This window comes from Schistocerca serialis, chromosome 11, assembly GCF_023864345.2.
Source record: "Schistocerca serialis cubense isolate TAMUIC-IGC-003099 chromosome 11, iqSchSeri2.2, whole genome shotgun sequence".
In the NCBI taxonomy this organism is placed as follows: Eukaryota; Metazoa; Arthropoda; class Insecta; order Orthoptera; family Acrididae; genus Schistocerca; species Schistocerca serialis.
The window spans coordinates 65,943,919-65,962,735 of NC_064648.1; the positions used below are offsets into that span (position 1 = coordinate 65,943,919).

Genomic DNA, 18,817 nt, shown 5'->3' on the forward strand with positions numbered 1-18,817 from the left:
AAACTTCATTGTAGGTGAATCGTAATTTGAACTGATCACGCCTGCTCAATTATAAAAGCTATTGAGAGTACTAATGGCATCCAGAGTCTCACAGTGTGTTCTTACATTTCTCCAAAATCCGTACTTTCTTTCCTGATGTCAGCTGTTGCCATTTTGCAACCATGACTTACTAAACTTACTGTTTGTTAATATTCACACACATCGGGCATTGCTTTCTTTGGAGCTGAAAGTACTACATTCTATATAAAGTCTGAGAGTATTTCACCTATTCGGTGTGTCTTGCATATAGTTTTGTCATGTTTGCCTCTTCCAAAGATTTCAGTAATTCTGAGGGAATGTTGTCTGCATTAAGGCTCTTCTAGATTTTATCGTACAGAAACAATTTTGCAAAAGTTTTCATGTGACAAATTATTTAAGTTTTCCACATAAAAGTAACATCATTAAAATGTTTTGTAATTTTTTTCTTTCATAAAAATGTGGTTTTCTATATTTGGCTCTCTTTGTGTTTGGCTTGCTTAATTTTCCACTTTTAGATGGTGTCAGATGTTGGCCATACATTTTTGTTAATTGTGTGCAACTAAGTTTTCTTCCAGTAATTTTTTCATATTACATTATCAAGTTGAACTTTTATGGAAAATAATTTAAAAATGAAGTAATTCCTCTTACTGACAAATAATTGTAGCAGTTTCAGATAGATACCAACCAGTTTTAATCCTCACCTTCTTATCCCACCTGTAAAGGCTGTGCAGTGCGCCACTGTTGAAGTCTGGATCTGTGGCTTCAGCACTGTGTTAATTACAACATGAGAGTATGGTAGGGAAGATGTAATGTGTTTCTGGAGGAATCCCCTCATAGTTTGAAGTGTTGGACTGCTGTGCTTCAAATTTTCTCCCCATCTTACCTTAACTACCCGTAGCGACAACAGAGGTCTTCTGAAAAATAACATACCAAAAATTGAGAGCTGCATGCTGCTGTTGGTCAAAGGTAGCAGTGGAACTTTAATGGTACCATTTGATTATACACCAAAGTTCTGTACTCGATATTCAAACTTTGCAGGCAGCAAAATATTTATTTGCATGTGAACTGATCGGAACAAGCGGACAAGCATATGAGGTATTGACGGAAAATGTAAAATTTTAAAATTTGGCTGCCAGTGGATGAATGTGTGACACCACAGTGCAATTTCACAGCACAGTTAGCAAGTATAGTAAACAGTGGAAATGTCACTTCTAGGGCATAAACTCTTTGCAAATTTCATTACTCGTACTCATTACGGCAGTAACTGTGCCTCGGAGACAGGCACGTGAACTCTAGACGCAGATGTCAGCATTTGCATGAGGACATTTATTAGGCTCAAAGAAGCAGTCAGAGTAAATGGCAAATCACTCGACACTGGAATAGGAGTGATGCCCCTATTAGCTAATGTCGGCAGGAACGGGTTAACTGCGGTCTGACACAGCATCGAGAAGGAAGCGGTCGACCCAGAGAGATGACAGAACCAGCGACAGTGAGCACCGTTAATATGTGGCTCACAGAAAGGCGACGGAGATCACCGTGTCCCTCGGGCCAATTACCGTTGGCCTCTGCACACAGATAGCTCATTTGCAGTGGTGTCGTGCGATGTCGACCTGGCATCTCGTCGACTGGAATAGTATCGTCTCCAGTGACGAGTTCCGTTTCAAACTGAGTTCTGACGAACTTCGAAGACGTTTCCGGAGACGTACAACCTGACAGTCAGAAGTGACTGACTGTCCGGGGCGCCACTTTATCTCGTAGCGGGGCACTTTTGGTTGTCACGTGTTGCACCCTTACTGCTGTACACAAACAGTATTCTACGCCTTTCGTGCCGAGCCACACTGTCCTTATATTTTGGCGAGATAATGCTTGCCCTCACACAGCTGGAGTTTCTGCTGCATGTCTTCGTGCTCGCTAAACAGCACCTTTGCCATCAGCTCACAAGACCTCCCCCGATTGGAAAAGTTTGGAGGATTATGTGCAGGGCCCTCCAGCCAGGTAGAGATTTTGATGATGTAATGCACCAGTTGGACAGAATTTTCTACGATATCTGTCAGGAGGGCATCTGACAACTCTATCAATCAGTGCCAAGCCAAATAACTGCTTGCATAATGGCCAGAGGTGGACCAACGTGTCATTGACTTGCTGAATTTGTGAAGCTCTTTCTCTTGAATAACTCATCCAGTTGTTCTGAAATTGTAATCATTTGTTTGTCTGTACCTGTACATAACATCTACAGATTTCCCTCCCACTCAGATAATTTCTTTGTGGTGTGACTTCTTCTTCTTCTTCTTGCATTTTCTAAATATTTAACTGAACTGGCCACTGACAACTGAAAATGTACTTCAGTACAAAATTAAAATTAAAATTTCTAGGACAAACGGTTCCAATGTTGCAGGGTACAGAAAATCGATGATTGTTAAAAATATTGCTTTAATGGTATAAAATCGGTATTTATTTTTAAGTGAAGTGGATTAAAAAGAAATATTAAATGTGTGCACCACGTGTAAGTGCAGTCGAACTGTATTAATGAATAAATTGTATTCTGAGGGTGTAACAGGGTGGAAGGGGGTGGGGGGGGGGGGGGGGAGGTTAAAGCAGGATGAAAGGTAGGTCACCAGATTGTGTTTGTGCACTTCTCTAGTTTTTACATTTGTAAACTGAAGAGTGAGCAGGTGATTCTCCACTCTATCTATTTACATGACAAGAAGTAAATAAAGAGTTATACTGCCCCTCCACATCACCCCTTACGAATCACTGACGATACAGACAACAGATGTGCCCGAGGGGTGCGTATATGAGTTACTGTAATTATACTAATGTAAGAAATGCAGGCAGATGGAATCTATGTAAATCTCTGTATATTGTTCTGTTCTGTTAAGAGGATTAATTGATTCTTAGTCACCTTGTACAGTAACTGTAGTGTTCTTCAGGAAATGGCGATTTCCCCACCCACAACAAGTGCTGCTTGCTTTTCGGGGTATAGACAGACTGTACGTTCCCAGAATTTCGTGTCCAGTCCTCTTATGTGAAGAGACAAAATAGCTTCACTGAGCTCCTACTTCTATAATGGAGTTTCTTTTGTTTGAGTACCTGTTCACAGTAGTTAAGTGAGCTGTTATGTAAAAAACCTGAACAGCCAGAGCTGTGAAATGCCCACCACACTGAAGAGCCTGTCCTAAGTGTATCGTGGTGTCGAAATGTATTAGACAGTGTCAATTTTATTGTCTCCACAATAACTGGCCTGAACACTTTTTACAGTTCATGCCTCATCTCTCGCATCATTTGAAGAGCCCCTCTGTAACAGAAGTGGGTCACCTAGGCGTTAAAAAGACAGATATTCACATTGGCAATGTAAGAAAAAATGTAGTAAAGCGAAATCTGTAACATTTTATAAATTGGGTAGAGATGATCGTTACTATGAAATGAAAGCAGAAATACCAACTTAAACAATTATTATTTCACAAAGTAAGGTTTCTTATACAGACATCTGACATCTTGGCTCTAATCTCACAGTTTCGGACACAATAAAGAATTGTGCCGTCTTTCGGCGAAACACGTAGAAATTATAATAATCTTAGCTCGGCTACGGAACGAAAGAAAAAAGTGTTCACAGTAAAGTCGTATCGGTAATCGCAATTGACGATAGTAATGCCACAATTGAACAAATTTCTAACAGGAATACAATTTCAGTTCATTTGAACAAAAATGGAAGAAAATAGGAGTCCGATAGCGTAAGATGCTGTCAGCAAGGCGCGCGACTAAAAAGAGAGAAAGAAAAGACGAGTGCACATTCTTATATGGGACAAAATACAGATGACAATGCTACGCTGCTCTCATTATCCTGGGTGTACATATTCGCTGACTTGCTGCGCTGTTAATTGACACAAAGATTAAATTATATCTTTAACTTTTGACATTTTTATAGTGTGTTATTACATCGTGGGCAGGGCACAGTATTACAAAGTGGCTCCACCCAGTGCAGCCAGCAATTCCTGAATGGAAGTGATTTATGCATTGCACCAATAGCACAATTAATGGTGAGAGAAGTGCAGTAGCTATCTGGTCTTTCATTAAATGACCAATGAGTGACTACAACACAGTTACACAGCTTTACAGCACGGTGTCAACAGTAGATACCAGCGGGGTGCCACATTTATGTATCAGATTCCTTTCCCACCGAAGCTACGTAGATTACTGACAGTCACATTTACAAATTAAACACGTTTCAGCCATTGCGTTAAGGAATGTGTTTTACATAAAATCCCTCATACCAACTGCAAATAACTACTCATTTAACAAACTGAAGCCGGCTGCTGTGGCCGAGCGGTTCTAGGCGCTTCAGTCTGGAACTGCGCTGCTGCTACGGTTGCAGGTTCGAATCCTGCCTTGGGTGTGGATGTATGTGATGTCCTTAGGTTAGTTAGGTTTAAGTAGTTCTAAGTCTAGGGGACTGATGACCTCAGGTGTTAAGTGCCATAGTGCTTAGAGCCATTTGAACCATTTCAACAAACTGAAAATAACTGCACTATGTAAACACATGCTCAGTACGGTTTTTCGCCTAACAGAAGTAGGCTATACAGGAAGTTCTGGAAGATATAGCCCGCCTGTAAACTTAAAAGTGAGCAGTGCCTACAGAGGGGTAAGTTGCATTTTCTGGAAGAACACTATAACTGGTGTACAGAATGACTAAGAGTTAGGGGTTTCCCTCGAGAAGTGTAGAACAGTGTGTACAGATTTATGGAGATTCTGTCCATATGTGTTTCTTGTGTAGTATTATTAGTAACTCGTATCTCCATTCCATATAGTGTTAACGCACTTTGTGGAAAGTAAACATCCCTCCCTTCGGGCACATTTGCACACTGCCTCATTGGTGATCTGCAGTGTGTAACGTGGAGGTCTGTATAATATACTGAAATACCCTGTAGTTGCATACTGTGACGTTGCAGGATAGATGGGGGTATCGACCTGCTCGCTCTACGATCTTCAGATATATGAAGGAGGGAATTGCACGACCACAATCTGGTAGCAAATCTTCTCTCGCTTGCTTCTCTCCCCCTTCCAGCCTGTTACACCAACAGAAAACAATTTATTTCTTAATACAGTTCTACTACACTAAGACGTGGTACACACAGTAAATATTGTTTTTAACACACTTAATTTAAAATAAACATTACTTTTACTCAAAACAATATTTTTAATAATCCGTGTTTTTTTTTCCAATCTGTCCGCAACTCGTGGTCTCGCAGCGGCATTCTCGCTTCCTGAGCATGGGGTCCCGGGTTTGATTGCCGGCGGGCTCAGGGATTTTCACCTGCTGCCTCGTGATGACTGGGTGTTGTTGTTGTCGTCGTCATTGTTGTCATCATCATCGTCATCATCATCATTTTTCCATCCTCTGCTACACGGGAACTAGAGTCCCAGAGAAAAAATTAATAGGACCTTTCCCCCCCCCCCCCCCCCCCCCACTCGCCCCCCCCCCCCCCCCCTCCCGATTTAATGTAGTTTAATTTTGTATTGGCGAAACATTTTTTGCCAGAAGCTGTGGTTTTAGTTATTCGAAAGAAATGTAGGCGAATGACCTTTAAATATTCTGCCACACCAATGTTCACCCACCCATCAGTCAGTATTTTCAGTACGTTTTTCGTGGCAGTCCGTCTGACAAATGTACAGTGATTTGAGACTACACGATTCTTTCTCCCAAATTTTCCTTCGTCGACAGGACTAGGCTAAACCCCAGATGAATATCTCCTGGAAGGATCATCTGCTTCAGCTGTCCTGACAGATAGCAAATGTCGGGTACAAAGTTTGGAGCTTTTTACGTGAAATGTTTTAGTTATATGTTCACCTGAAGATGTGATTTTAGTACCGTGAAACTGGTAGTGATCTAAAAATAAAGGACTAAATACAGGTGGAGCAGGTTGTTAATGTCCAGGACGATTACTCGTAACTGTCGTTGCCCTACCTCTGAGGTTGTCTTTGGGAAGGACTTCTTAACATGGAAACTTATGTTCAGTGTAACAGATGCCACTTATTCCCAAACTCTTTTCCTGCTTTTAGAAGTCAACATTCTCGAGTCGTCATCAGTTATTTTGCTGCCCAAACAGCATGACACATCTATTAGCTATAGTGTCTCATTGCCTAGTCTAGTTCCTTCAACATAACTTATTTGATTCAGCTACACTCCATTATCCTTTGTGACATTCGCCTGCTTTGTTTCCTCGTCATTTGTCCTCGGTGTCGAAGTACTGCGTTGCTACACTGGCTGAAAAATGGGGGGTGGAAGTTCAGCACTGACTACTTTAAATGATGTAGCTGACAGGTGCACATTTGTGTTTAACAGTTCTTTACTTTCACTGTTCACGAGCCCCCAATAATACAGTTATATGGCCACTGCACTATTGTTTAACTTTCGATAAGCCTCATTAATAGTTTGCAGGCAAACATCCACATACTGCTACAATAGTTTACTGTTGAACATCTACAAGCAGTAAACACCTAATCACATATTTCACAAGTCTTTCAAATAAATTGAACAGACGCTGTTATTGCTGTGACACACGGCCTATTGATGTAACACTTATTTCACGGGTAAGTTGATGCATTTTTGTTGTTTCTAACCGACACATGTTTCTTGTCTGAACCTCGGCTGTGGACTGACTCTCTCGAGACCAAAAATTGGGCCTTTACGTATCTTCACAATAATAGGCACTGAACTCATTGTTCAATGCTTAATTTACAGAAATTACAATTAACTGCATACGTCAAAAAATTGCCTCTTTTCAACAGTTTCTTCTACTATGAGGGTTAAGCCTATTATTTGTTTAAATCGTGACATTAACAAATATAGTTAAGCTAATAATACTTTTGATGAAACTGGAAATTACGTTGCAATTAATTAAGAGCCGGCTTAGCTAACATGTTTTCGAATAGAGCCAAGTAGATCCTTTAAGAATACCATTAGTTGTTCCTCCAAATGTTAATAATTGTTATAGAATTTATATCTGTTTATAAGTCAACAGTAGAATTTGTTTCAAAACAATTACTTATTTCACCCTATAATAAAAGAAACTAACTAGGCATAGTCAAAATAAATTAGTAAATCAATTGCATACATAAAACTAAGCACAGACTTAGACCTGGTGTTATATTCTTTAAGACAGGGGGCCAGCCTTTCTCTTTTATGAAAATGCAGATTATAATCATGTATGTTATGGTTATTAGTTAGACATGAAAAAATTAATTTTAAAGAGGCAGATGGCAAAACGAGGGGGAGTAAAAATATCCCAGCTCGCTTCATCGCACCTTCTTTTATATTTGTTGTTGTTCATCATAAATCTGTTTTCAAGACATCCATTCAATTCAGCTTCTCTTCCAAATATTTTGCTGTCTCTGACAGAATTACAGTATCATTGACAAACCTCAAGATTTTTTTTTTCTTCTCCATGAAGATTACTTCCCTTTCAGGTTTCTCTCTGGATTCCTTCACGCCTTGGCCAATGTACAGACTGAATAACGTCATGGATAGACTGCAACCCTGTCTCTCTCCCTTCTCAACCCCTCCTACTCTTCTGTACAAGTAGTATACATTCTTTTGGTCCCTGTATTTTATCCCTGCTACCTGCAGAATATCAAAGAGTGTATTCCTGTCAAAAATTTACAAACGCTGTAAATGAATGTTTGCCTATCTTCTAACCATACTCGTATTGCCACTTAGACACATACAAAAGAATCAGAACTCAATACTGGCTTTTGAAATTGGTAGTTGTTTCTCTGGGAGGGGTGTCAGGAGAAGGTTAAAAAGGGAAGACAGTGGTGTTGCTGTCATCGTGGCTGCAATACAGGCCAATTTTGTGGTACAGCTGGACAATATTTCTGATATTGCAGGTAGTTGCCAAAGTATTGCCGCTGGTTTTCCGGTGTCTGTACCTAGGGTAGAGAATATTTTTGTTTTGCGGGGCAATAATGATCTCAGTCCTTGACTGTAAATGTTTCTCTCTCGACTTGCCTTTGTTTCCTACTTCTCTCACTGACAGCACTGGTGTCGTGAGTTCGAGTGGAAACAATTGTGTTTGACTTTTGTTCAAAAGTGTACGGGTGTACGTGCAGCCACCTGTTTCGCTAGTTCTTTGTTGTTTTGTGTCTGTTGTGTACAGCAGTTGCAAAGGTGACACAGGAGAGAACTGCTGTATGGCCACAGACATTGAAACAGTGGCTGCAGGCTACAAAGTTGCCGGACAACATTGTTGGAATATATTGTCAGCAATATGCAGTTTTTATGCCATGTATAAATGTAACTTTATGTTTATGGCTCTATTTGAAATAATTCACCCTTCTTCCTTTCTGTTCCAGGTAATAGGAGAAGAGTAATTTGAAGAATTGGCCTTTATTTTCAAGAAAAAGCCCATAGTCTTTAATAATAAAACGTGTGTGTAGGATAAGGGGAAACATATTGAAGGACCAGCTGCAGAATGAAGAACTAATGGAAAGGGGTAAATTAAAGTAATGGATCACTGACTGAAATAGAAGAGATAGGACAGAGAAAATGGAAAACGAGGAGGGAAGAAAAAGTACAGCACACAGGAAGTGTTTCGAAATATCGACACAGAGGACTATCTATTACACTGTGGAGAGAATATATTTAAATAGATTGTGTGTAAAATCTATCCTGCGCATTTCAAAGTGTCAGCTTCGTCAGGCAAATACCACATCTCACATTAGCTAACTACCGACACTTGTCAGTAATTCTGGGTGTCACCGGACTTCGGGCTCGTCGCGTATACCACCCACTCTGTACTCCGTTTCCTTTCCAGAAATCAAATGAAACCTACGCGTCAGTCGGTCACCTGCCGAATCGTGCGTCCGCCGCTGCAAATACTGGAACTGTCAGTAGGTCTGCACTCTGTTTCTCGGCAGGCTGCGTGATGCGTGTCACTCACTTCGAAATTATTTTCGTAGTAATAGATTTTTTTAAAAAAGCCGATGTAATAAATGGAAAGGATAAACTGAACAGTAAATAACACATTGGCACTAATTTTTGACGGATAACACAGTGACGCTACTGCCTCGTCACGTAACATTTAATTTTGTACCTTTATTTGTAGGTTTTAGTCTTTGCTTTGCTGTATTCCGTGCCATTTTAAGGTCAGTCATTTTGTGATTAGTAGGGTTTTCGTGTGCAGTCCGGCCGTATTTGATTCTCGTGTACTCTCCCATGTCTTCCCTCCCTTCCACCCCTTTTCGTCACTCTTTGCGATCTTCATTTTTGACTACCCTGTCGTGTGGCAAACTGTGGAGCTCAAACAATGGTCTAACTGCAGATATGAGTTAAGTGCCTAGGTAGCATTGTGAATGTAACAAAGAACCGCCATGTTAACTTTGCATTGAAGTGTGTGTGTGTGTGTGTGTGTGTGTGTGTGTGTGTGTGTGTGTGTGTGTGCGCGCGCGGTTGCACACGTCTGCGCATTTCTTAGGATTCCCTGCTTGAGTGTGTAGGGCTTTCCGTTTCCTACACTATTGCTTCTTTGCAGTAATTTATAGTTGTTATGGAAAAGCTGTTTATTGTGTTCTTTTTTCATATCACAAGTAACACAGTGTCCTCACTTGAACTGAAGCAGCTCAACGAGTCCTACCTGTATTTCTTACACCTGTGGGGAAAGTCCCAAACTGTTCGTGTTTCTGAAAGCATAGTGTTCAGTCCCAGCATGTGTATAAACGCTCTCTGCAGGAACTCCAAACTTCAATTACTCTCTCCTTCACTCATTTGCCCACCATTCCTACACTTTGATTCAAAACTCAAATGGGCGAGGCGCCGTGTTTATTCGGTGCTGTGTGCAGGAGATAAAATTGCGAGTCAGATACTTGTCCACCTTCTGTCATTTCTTTTTTTTTTTTTTTCCAAATCGTCTATACTTATCTGTGTCATTAGTAAGTAAAATATGTGCCGTGTACACAGTGCCCCATCACTGCTAGATTCTGAGCAGCAAAGTGTGCGCTGTGCAGGTTTATTTCTGGTTTTCTTATGTAAAGAAAATTGGTGCTTTATTATATTCTTCCCTTGTAGATGCGAGATAATTCTATTTAAGCCCACATGGAGAGCTATGAGAATTGTCTAAAACTAAGGTATATTACTTTGTTGTGTGTGTGTGTGTGTGTGTGTGTGTGTGTGTGTGCGTGTTTGTTTTCAGAGAAAAAGAGGTATAAATGTATGCACATTCTTGTTTGTAGAGGTTGTCTGTGAACGTTCTCTTTTTTGCCGACTAAAGTCCAGCAAGCAAGCATTTTTTTCTCGTTTTGTAGAATATTTGAAAGTTTTGCGGTCTTACTTTCCCTGCACTACTCCAGAACTCGGGGTTAAAGTTTTAACTCCTATTATTTATGCACAGTGGTGCTCTCCCTGAGCTGTTACTGTCTTCCGCGATTGTGATGTCAGTTTAAAAATAGGACTGTGGTTTACCCTCAAAACATTACCTGTTTATGTTGCATGTGTGCGCTTTGTGTGGAGTTCTGAATTATAATGCAGCTTTCCATCGCACTCTGTTGGAGTACTGTAAAAGTTTGGAGGGCAGAATAAAAGGCGAGAATTGTGAGAGAACACAGTGTGGTCAGGATCCTCGTGCATTTGCTTTCTTCTGGGAACACTGTGGGCGGCTCAGGGTTGTCTGCTAACTTCTTCTATATCAGCACTATTGTGCTACCTTTTCCTCCACATCTCCTTCTGCAAAATGTCCCGCCGACACGAAACGGCGTATTCTGCCTGTATTCTGGCACATAGGTGCCCGATATTTGCTTTCCCGTCAGAGGGCGGTGCCCACGAGTGTCACAGAAAGTTTTCGCCGCGAGGGCCTCCACCCTTTCCTCACCGTTTAAGTACTGTCTGTTTTCCAAGTGAAGTACGTATGTTAATTTGCACCCTCATGCTCTTCTGGACTTTAAGTACAAGTATTGTATACATATATTTTGTATTAGTTGATAGGCAGTCAAGCATTTATAAAATATTAATAACAACATTAATAATATTGGTAATAATGTTATTATCTTAATCACAATAATAATAATAGGAATAAAATTTCTCGCAAATTTGGAAATGAAAATGTGCTCTGCGACTAATACTGCATATCGGACGCCGATTTTCGTAAATTTTCGAGAGCGTCGTGTCTCTGATTGGAAATATTTCACTTGTGTATACATGTTTGATATCTGGAAATCCCGAGAATTATTAGAATAAAGATTGTAATTAAATTTTCTCTCAGTTTGTTATTTAACCTTTCCTGACCTGTCCCTGTTTTTTGTAGAAATAAGCAACTGATACTTCACTGCACTACTTTCAAAAGGTAAGCGACGGGGTGTTTTTTAGCTTGCACAAAACTGACCCATCTGTAGGCACAGCAGTGGCCAGAGTCTCTACACTTGTACAAGCCAGTATCATTTCTCATAAAGCAACAAGCAACATGAAATTGTGTGGATTAATTATGTTTTTACTGTGCTTCTTCTCGCAAATTTGGAAATGAAAATGTGCTCTGCGACTAATACTGCATATCGGGCGCCGATTTTCGTAAATTTTCGAGAGCGTCGTGTCTCTGATTGGAAATATTTCACTTGTGTATACATGTTTGATATCTGGAAATCCCGAGAATTATTAGAATAAAGATTGTAATTAAATTTTCTCTCAGTTTGTTATTTAACCTTTCCTGACCTGTCCCTGTTTTTTGTAGAAATAAGCAACTGATACTTCACTGCACTACTTTCAAAAGGTAAGCGACGGGGTGTTTTTTAGCTTGCACAAAACTGACCCATCTGTAGGCACAGCAGTGGCCAGAGTCTCTACACTTGTACAAGCCAGTATCATTTCTCATAAAGCAACAAGCAACATGAAATTGTGTGGATTAATTATGTTTTTACTGTGCTTCTTCTCGCAAATTTGGAAATGAAAATGTGCTCTGCGACTAATACTGCATATCGGGCGCCGATTTTCGTAAATTTTCGAGAGCGTCGTGTCTCTGATTGGAAATATTTCACTTGTGTATACATGTTTGATATCTAGAAATCCCGAGATGGGGTTCATGGTGTGGATTCCTGTAGTCATGTCCTAGTTCATGAACCACGGGCAACGTATGAATGGCCAAGTAAGTGGTCCCGACAATCGGGATACCATTTACTTTGGAATAAGGCTGGGCATCTCGAACATATTCTGAGTCGTGGTCACCTTTGTGCTCATACGGCAAAGACTACCAATTCCACCTGTTAGTCCCTCAGCCGTTAGGGGTAAAACCCAATGGGACTCGGGGCAAGTAAGGCTAGCAACCTGCTTCCCTGGTACTTTAAATATGATGCTGGCAACAATCAGAGCAAAATGCCTGGGACCTTTGGAGGTGACGGAGTCCCACCTCTAACTGACAAACCAGAGACTCCTAAGATACGACTTGGCAAACAAATGGTAATGAGATGGGGAGCTATTAATATCAATGGGGCTACTCTGGGAAGAAGGTAGAGCTGGCAGAGGCTGCAAGTAAGATGGGGCTGGACGTTTTAGCTGTTAGTGACATTCGGGTAAGGGGTGAGAAAGAAGAGGAAGTGGGAGAATACAAGGTTTACCTGTCAAGAGTCAAAGCAGGAATAGCACAATGGGGTGTGGGGCTTTACATCAGGAAAGAAATGGAACCCAGCGTAGTTGCAATAAGGTATGTAAACGAACGACTGATGTGGATAGATTTGACAGTGCCTAGCTAGAAAATTAGGATTGTGTCAGTATATTCACATTGTGAAGGGACAGATCAAGATAAGATGGATAGTTTTTATGATGCACTCAGTGATGTAGTTGTTAGAGTAAAGGACAAGGACAGTGTTCTGCTCATGGGTGATTTTAACGCAAGGATTGGAAATCGAACAGAAGGGCATGAAAAGGTTATGGGTAAATTTGGAGAGGATATGGAGGCCAACAGGAACGGGAAACAACTCTTGGATTTCTGTGCCAGTATGAGCTTAGTAATCACAAACTCCTTTTTTCAACATAAAAACATTCACCGGTATACTTGGGAAGGCAGGAGAACCAGATCTGTCATTGACTATATAATAACAGATCAGGAATTCAGGAAGGCTGTGAGGGACACACGCGTATTCAGGATTCTTTGATGACACTGATCATTATTTAATCTGCAGTGAAATTGGGATTTTGAGGCCGAAAGTGCAGGAGGTCAGGTCCATATCTAGGAGGATAAGAGTGGAGAAACTTCAGGATAAGGAAATCAGGCACAAGTACATAACAGCGATTTCAGAAAGGTACCAGTTAGTTGAATGTAGTCAATTACAGTCATTGGAAAAGGAATGGACAAGGTACAGGTACGCAGTACTAGAAGTGGCTAAAGAATGTCTTGTAACAGTAGTGTGTAAAAGTAGGATGAAGCTAACAGCTTGGTGGAATGACACAGTCAAGGCAGCCTGTAAAAGGAAAAAGAAGGCGTATCAAAAATGGCTACATACTAGAACTCAGGTAGACAGAGAAAGTTATGTTGAAGAAAGAAACAAAGCCAAACAGATAATTGCAGCATCCAAGAAGAAATCTTGGGAAGACTTTGGAAACAGGTTGGAGACTTTGGGTCAAGCTGCTGAAAAACCATTCTGGAGTGTAATTAGCAGTCTTCGAGAGGGAGGTAAGAAGGAAATGACAAGTATTTTGGACAGGTCAGGAAAACTGCTGGTGAATCCTGTGGATGACTCGGGCAGATGGAGGGAATATTTTGAAGAGTTGCTCAATGTAGGTGAAAATACAATCAGTAATGTTTCAGATTTCGAGGTAGAATGGGATAGGAATGATGATGGAAATAGGATCACATTTGAGGAAGTGGAGGAAATGGTAGATTGCAGTGCAATAAAGCAGCTGGGGTGGATGAAATTAAGTTGGAACTCATCAAATACAGTGCAATGTCGGGTCTTAAATGGCTACACAGGATAATTGAATTGACCTGGGAGTCGGGACAGGTTCCATCAGACTGGACAAAAGTAATCGCACTAATCTTTAAACATGGAAACAGAAAAGATTGTAACAACTACAGAGGTATCTCTTTAATCAGCGTTGTGGGCAAAATCTTCTCAGGTATTGTTGAAAGGAAAGTGTGAGTATTAGTTGAGGACCAATTGGACGAAAATCAGTGTGGGTTTAGGCCTCTTAGAGGTTGTCAGGACCAGATCTTTAGCTTACGGCAAATAATGGAGAAGTGTTACGAGTGGAACAGGGAATTGTATCTATGCTTTATAGGTCTAGAAAAGGCATATGACCGGGTTCCTAGGAGGAAGTTATTGTCTGTTCTACGAGATTATGGAATAGGAGGCAAACTTTTGCAAGCAATTAAAGGTCGTTACATGGATAGTCAGGCAGCAGTTAGAGTTGACGGTAAATTGAGTTCGTGGTTCAGAGTAGTTTCAGGGGTAAGACAAGGCTGCAACCTGTCTCCACTGTTGTTCATATTATTTATGGATCATATGTTGAAAACAATAGACTGGCTGGGTGAGATTAAGATATGTGAACACAAAATAAGCAGTCTTGCATATGCGGATGACTTAGTTGTGATGGCAGATTCGATTGAAAGTTTGCAAAGTAACATTTCAGAGCTAGATCAGAAATGTAAGGACTATGGTATGAAGATTAGCATCTCCAAAACGAAAGTAATGTCAGTGGGGAAGAAATATAAACGGACTGAGTGCCAAATAGGAGGAACAAAGTTAGAACAGACGGACAGTTTCAAGTACTTAGGATGCATACTCTCACAGGATGGCAACATAGTGAAAGAACTGGAAGCGAGGTATAGCAAAGCTAATGCAGTGAGCGCTCAGCTACGATCTACTCTCTTCTGCAAGAAGGAAGTCAGTACCAAGACTAAGTTATCTGTGCACCGTTCAATCTATCGACCAACTTTGTTGTATGGGAGCGAAAGCTGGGTGGATTCAGGTTACCTTATCAACAAGGTTGAGGTTACAGATATGAAAGTAGCTAGGATGATTGCAGGTACAAGTAGATGGGAACAATGGCAGGAGGGTGTCCACAATGAGGAAATCAAAGAAAAACTGGAAATGAACTCTATAGATGTAGCAGTCAGGGCGAACAGGCTTAGATGGTGGGGTCATGTTACACGCATGGGAGAAGCAAGGTTACCCAAGAGACTCATTGGGTTCAGCAGTAGAGGGTAGGAGTAGTCTGGGCAGACCAAGGAGAAGGTACCTGGATTTGGTTAAGAATGATTTTGAAGTAATGTTGTTGTTGTTGTGGTCTTCAGTCCTGAGACTGGTTTGATGCAGCTCTCCATGCTACTCTATCCTGTGCAAGCTTTTTCATCTCCCAGTACCTACTGCAACCTACATCCTTCTGAATCTGCTTAGTGTATTCATCTCTTGGTCTCCCTCTACGATTTTTACCCTCCACGCTGCCCTCCAATACTAACTTGGTGATCCCTAGATGCCTCAGAACATGTCCTACCAACCGATACCTTCTTCTGGTCAAGTTGTGCCACAAACTTCTCTTCTCCCCAATCCTATTCAATACTTCCTCGTTAGTTATGTGATCTACCCATCTAATCTTCAGCATTCTTCTGTAGCACCACATTTCAAAAACTTCTATTCTCTTCTTGTCCAAACTATTTATCGTCCATGTTTCACTTCCATACATGGCTACACTCCATACGAATACTTTCAGAAATGACTTCCTGACACTTAAATCAATACTGGATGTTAACAAATTTCTCTTCTTCAGAAATGCTTTCCTTGCCATTGCCAGCCTACATTTTATATCCTCTCTACTTCGACCATCATCAGTTATTTTGCTCCCCAAATAGCAAAACTCCTTTACTACTTTAAGTGCCTCATTTCCTAACCTAATTCCCTCAGCATCACCCGACTTAATTCGACTACATTCCATTATCCTTGTTTTGCTTTTGTTGATGTTCATCTTATATCCTCCTTTCAAGACACTGTCCATTCCATTCAACTGCTCTTCCAAGTCCTTTGCTGTCTCTGACAGAATTACAATGTCATCGGCAAACCTCAAAGTTTTTATTTCTTCTCCATGAATTTTAATACCTACTCCGAATTTTTCTTTTGTTTCCTTTACTGCTTGCTCAATATACAGATTGAACAACATCGGGGAGAGGCTACAACCCTGTCTTACTCCCTTCCCAACCACTGCTTCCCTTTCATGTCCCTCGACTCTTATAACTGCCATCTGGTTTCTGTGCAAATTGTAAATAGCCTTTCGCTCCCTGTATTTTACCCCTGCCACCTTTAGAATTTGAAAGAGAGTATTCCAGTCAACATTGTCAAAAGCTTTCTCTAAGTCTACAAATGCTAGAAACGTAGGTTTGCCTTTCCTTAATCTTTCTTCTAAGATAAGTCGTAAGGTCAGTATTGCCTCACGTGTTCCAGTGTTTCTACGGAATCCAAACTGATCTTCCCCGAGGTTGGCTTCTACTAGTTTTTCCATTCGTCTGTAAAGAATTCGTGTTAGTATTTTGCAGCTGTGACTTATTAAGCTGATAGTTCGGTAATTTTCACATCTGTCAACACCTGCTTTCTTTGGGATTGGAGTTATTATATTCTTCTTGAAGTCTGAAGGTATTTCGCCCGTTTCATACATCTTGCTCACCAGATGGTAGAGTTTTGTCAGGACTGGCTCTCCCACGGCCGTCAGTAGTTCCAATGGAATATTGTCTACTCCGGGGGCCTTGTTTCGACTCAGGTCTTTCAGTGCTCTGTCAAACTCTTCACGCAGTATCATATCTCCCATTTCATCTTCATCTACATCCTCTTCCATTTCCATAATATTGTCCTCAAGTACATCGCCCTTGTATAGACCCTCTATATACTCCTTCCACCTTTCTGCTTTCCCTTCTTTGCTTAGAACTGGGTTTCCATCTGAGCTCTTGATATTCATACAAGTCGTTCTCTTATCTCCAAAGGTCTCTTTAATTTTCCTGTAGGCAGTATCTATCTTGCCCCTAGTGAGATAGGCCTCTACATCCTTACATTTGTCCTCTAGCCATCCCTGCTTAGCCATTTTGCACTTCCTGTCGATCTCATTTTTGAGACGTTTGTATTCCTTTTTGCCTGTTTCACTTACTGCATTTTTATATTTTCTCCTTTCATCAATTAAATTCAATATTTCTTCTGTTACCCAAGGATTTCTACTAGCCCTCGTCTTTTTACCTACTTGATCCTCTGCTGCCTTCACTACTTCATCCCTCAAAGCTACCCATTCTTCTTCTACTGTATTTATTTCCCCCATTCCTGTCAATTGCTCCCTTATGCTCTCCCTGAATCTCTGTACAACCTCTGGTTCTTTTAGTTTATCCAGGTCCCATCTCCTTAAATTTCCACCTTTTTGCAGTTTCTTCAGTTTTAATCTACAGGTCATAACCAATAGATTGTGGTCAGAGTCCACATCTGCCCCTGGAAATGTCTTACAATTTAAAACCTGGTTCCTAAATCTCTGTCTTATTATTATATAATCTATCTGATACCTTTTAGTATCTCCAGGGTTCTTCCATGTATACAACCTTCTTTCATGATTCTTAAACCAAGTGTTAGTTATGATTATGTTGTGCTCTGTGCAAAATTCTACCAGGCGGCTTCCTCTTTCATTTCTGTCCCCCAATCCATATTCACCTACTATGTTTCCTTCTCTCCCTTTTCCTACACTCGAATTCCAGTCACCCATGACTATTAAATTTTCGTCTCCCTTCACAATCTGAATAATTTCTTTTATTTCATCATACATTTCTTCAATTTCTTCGTCATCTGCAGAGCTAGTTGGCATATAAACTTGTACTACTGTAGTAGGTGTGGGCTTCGTATCTATCTTGGCCACAATAATGCGTTCACTATGCTGTTTGTAGTAGCTTACCCGCATTCCTATTTTCCTATTCATTATTAAACCTACTCCTGCATTACCCCTATTTGATTTTGTGTTTATAACCCTGTAGTCACCTGACCAGAAGTCTTGTTCCTCCTGCCACCGAACTTCACTAATTCCCACTATATCTAACTTCAACCTATCCATTTCCCTTTTTAAATTTTCTAACCTACCTGCCCGATTAAGGGATCTGACATTCCACGCTCCGATCCGTAGAACGCCAGTTTTCTTTCTCCTGATAACGACATCCTCTTGAGTAGTCCCCGCCCGGAGATCCGAATGCGGGACTATTTTACCTCCGGAATATTTTACCCAAGAGGACGCCATCATCATGTAATCATACAGTAAAGCTGCATGCCCTCGGGAAAAATTACAGCTGTAGTTTCCCCTTGCTTTCAGCCGTTCGCAGTACCAGCACAGCAAGGCCGTTTTGGTTATTGTTACAAGGCCAGATCAGTCAATCAACCAGACTGTTGCCCTTGCAACTACTGAAAAGGCTGCTGCCCCTCTTCAGGAACCACACGTTTGTCTGGCCTCTCAACAGATACCCCTCCGTTGTGGTTGCACCTACGGTACGGCTATCTGTATCACTGAGGCACGCAAGCCTCCCCACCAACGGCAAGGTCCATGGTTTATGGGGGGGGGGGGGGGGGGGTTTGAAGTAATAGGTTTAACATTAGAAGAGGCACCAATGTTAGCACTGAATAGGGGATCATGGAGGAACTGTATAAGGGGGGCTATGCTCCAGACTGAACGCTGAAAGGCATAATCAGTCTTAAATGATGATGATGACTGTGCTTCTTAATCTGAAGGGGACAAAATCTCAAGTGACTGTTTAATAGTGTAGATTTGTGCACTTACAAATATTTAGATTGATTGCTGCTCATTAGTCAGCACTGAACGGTA

At 41.0% G+C, this 18,817-nt stretch overlaps 1 protein-coding gene across 2 annotated transcripts in view; it reads left to right on the top strand.

Moving 5' to 3' along the window:
• LOC126427355 (cdc42 homolog) overlaps positions 1-11,261 on the top strand; it is a 52,775-nt gene extending 41,514 nt beyond the window's left edge. For both annotated transcript variants that reach the window (XM_050089689.1, XM_050089688.1), the window contains exon 7: positions 8,368-11,261. The gene's annotated coding sequence lies outside the window, so the exon portion shown is untranslated. The remainder of the gene's footprint in view (positions 1-8,367) is intronic.
• The last annotated feature ends 7,556 nt before the right edge of the window (positions 11,262-18,817 follow it).